General features: G+C 35.0%; 1 pseudogene; it reads left to right on the plus strand.

Annotated features, from left to right (window-relative positions):
* Nucleotides 1-654: 654 nt before the first annotated feature.
* Nucleotides 655-1503, plus strand: LOC108298312 (annotated as a pseudogene).
* The last annotated feature ends 1870 nt before the right edge of the window (nucleotides 1504-3373 follow it).

The following is a 3373-nucleotide window of genomic DNA, read 5'->3' on the forward strand; positions in this document are numbered from 1 at the left end:
TTTAATATAATAATAATAATATAATTATTATTATATTACTGTGTTATCCATTAACCTAATACACTACATTGAGAATAAAGGGGAGAAAACAAAGGATAAAAAAACATTTTAAAGCTTCGATAATTAAAAGTGAAGGATACTGTCACATAACTATAAATGCAGACCAATTAACAGAACAGAATATCCGTAAGTAGAAACAAATAAATATTGAAGTTTGGGATATGATGAAGATGGCATCTTAAATTGGTTGGAGAAAAGGTGAACAATTCAGTAAACAGTTGGGACTGTTTTTTTGTTTTTTTTTTTTCAGGTAGCCATCTGAAAAACAATAAAGTAGATTCATACTTCACACTGTACGTCAGGATAAACTAGAGATAAATTAATTATTTAAATGTAAAACATAATAATAAAAAGCACGCGACACAAACATGAAAGAATTCCTTTCTAACCTTAAAGTTTCAGAGAAATCCTTCCTAACTCTGATTCAAGATTCAAATGCCATAAAGATGCCCTAGAATTCAATAAAGACCAGCATCCCAATAGAAAAATGGGCAAGCTTCATGAACAGACAAAAGGTAGAAAAAGAAAACATATATGGCCCCCAAAGACGCTCATCCTGTCTCATAATAAGAAAACTGCAGAGAGCAGCCCAAGATGGCTGACTTTGAGGATTGAGCATTGGATGAGGAGAAGGTGTACATAGCTGCTAAATTCATCCTTCATGCTCCCACATGGGAATTTAATGAAGTATTCAATGATATTTGACTAATACTTAATAATGACACTCTCCTCAGCAATGGGGCAGCACATGCATTTGCCCAGTATAACATGGATCAATTCATGCCTGTGAAGACAGAGAAGGATATGAAGATCAGGTCTTAATTACAGAGCAAGGTGACCTAGGTAATAGCAGATTTCTAGATCCAAGAAACAAAATTTCCTTTAAATTTGATAATGTATGGAAAAAAGCAAGTGACTCCAAGCCACAGGAAGTAGATGGAGGTCTGAAGTCTTGGAGAGAATCCTGTGACCCTGCTTTAACAGCCACGTGAAAGATCATTATTCCAGCGGCTTCTGTACTGTTTATGCTAAAACTATAGATGGGCAACAGACTATTCCTGCATGCATTGAAAGCCACCAGTTTCAGCCTTAAAACTTCTGAAGTGGTCGTTGGAGTGGAAGTTCATTATCACACCACCTACAGCCCAGGTGGTTGGAGTGCTTCAGATTCACTATTATGAAGGTGGCAACGTTCAGTTGGTTAGTCTTAAAGATGTACAGGATTCACTAACTGTTTCAAATGAAGTCCAAACTGCCAAGGAGTTTATTAAATCATAGGGAATGCAGAAAATGAGTATCAGACAGCAATTAGTGAAAACTATCAAACAATGTCAGATACCACATTCCAGGCCTTGCGCCAGCAACTTCCAGTTACCCACAGGAAAATCGACTGTAACAAGATACTCATCTACCCAGATTGGCAAAGAAATGCAGAATGCTTAAAGGCTGAGTGTAGGATTCTTCAGTATGAGGAAAGACAAGGATTCAATATGTGGTCATATGATAAATAAGTGATTTATAAGCAAGAGTGATATTTTGCTAGGGCTTTCAAAGTTAATAGGTTTTCCAGCTTCATAGAATACTGTAAAATCTATAGCATGGTCTTGATTCTTTTATGTTCTCTGCCTTGTAATTTTCTGTTATCATTATATCTACATGTAAATCTTTTTGGTTGTTATTAATTCTGTGCTACACTTAATGATGGAGAGAGAGAGATCTACCTTAGAGACATTTTGCTGTTTAGAAAATTTTCCTGGGCCATGAAGCCCTGTTACTGATTTAGACAAGGTATTATGTTCATTACTTTCTACCCCTATCCTTCCAAGCACTTCTGGTAATTCAGTGGTTTTTTCTAATCCACCAACAGCTAAAGAGGCTATGCTACAAACTATAGCTAAATAAAAGACACATCCTTCTCTCTCTGACTGCTTTGATCATTTATGGCATCTCATAACTGTAGTTTTCCAATGATTGAGTTGGGACATTTCAGGTCCTTTTTGGAAGGCAAAGGAAGTTACAGCTTTTCTGGGAAACATGTTTTTAAATCCAAAGGTTTTAACCACATTCCCTGCATATGAACATGTTTGCTTTTTCTCCTTCCCTTGTCTCCTTCCCATCTAGTATCATTGCAGTTATAGACATCTGCATTTTTAGAAGAGTTTTATTCATTTATTTTTAAAAATGTTCAAGAACTGCTGACATACTGTGGATGTAGTGTATAAAACTTGAAAAATGTAGATGTTGAAGGAATAATAAGTATCCTGCCCTTTTTATACTTTGTGGCAGGATTACGCTATAAGCAAATGAATCAAGCAACTGTGTAAATCATAAACAAAAACTAATGAACCAAAGTGAAAAGGATAACTTCCATGCAGTATCTTTCTATTCTAACCTGTTATTTAAGGGAATATTGGTGATTTCTTCTCAACAGGATGTAAAACTTATTCCAAATTACTCTTCCTCTGCCCTGCCTGTCAAGAACTCAAGTATAACTGTGGTATAGCAGCTTTTCCAAAGTATATTGGTTATACACAGGTTTGTGTGTAATCTCAGAATACACAGCTGACATAGATATGATATGATATGAGATATGATATGATATGATATGATATGATAACTGGTGATGGCGGGTTAACATTGTTTACACGTCTATGGCCAGGCCTTAAGGGAAGAACAGTCTTTTGAAGAACCAGATAGTGTCTTCCCGCCTATCTCCAAATACATGTCAAAAAAGAAGAGTATTTGTGCTTCGACTTTGTTTTTGCTCAGTAATATGGTCAAGCAAGAGTTTGTTTCCAAGTGGCCCATTGAGCTGTGTAAGCATTTTATTTCAAATAAAATACATAGTATCATTTGTTATTCATGCTATCCATCCATATCACACTATCTTTTCTATCAGGTAGTCTAATAGAAATGAATCCATTTTGTTCAGAAAGAAAGAATGAAAGAAAGAAGGAAAGAATGAATGAAAGAAAACAAAAGAAAGAAACATACAGTTACTAAGATTGGCAACCACCCCCAAAATTGATAACTCATTTTATTAACAAGGCTGTGGAAAATTAAACAATCTCATACATTCCTAATGGGTAGTATAAACTCCAATAAAGGGCAATTTGGCATTACCTATCAAAATTATGAATAAAGGCTATACTTTCAGTGATCATTTCTATACTTCATTACTAGAGTAGTTTCTCCAAGATGTATTGCTAACAGTAAAAGAATCAAGGTGCCAAACGCAGTATACTATACTATGTAAGAAAGAAAGTAAAATAAGAGTATATATTCATAGTTACATAAAGAACCCTGGAAAAAA

Source organism: Cebus imitator, unplaced genomic scaffold (genome assembly GCF_001604975.1).
Source record: "Cebus imitator isolate Cc_AM_T3 unplaced genomic scaffold, Cebus_imitator-1.0 Scaffold932, whole genome shotgun sequence".
Classification (NCBI taxonomy): Eukaryota; Metazoa; Chordata; class Mammalia; order Primates; family Cebidae; genus Cebus; species Cebus imitator.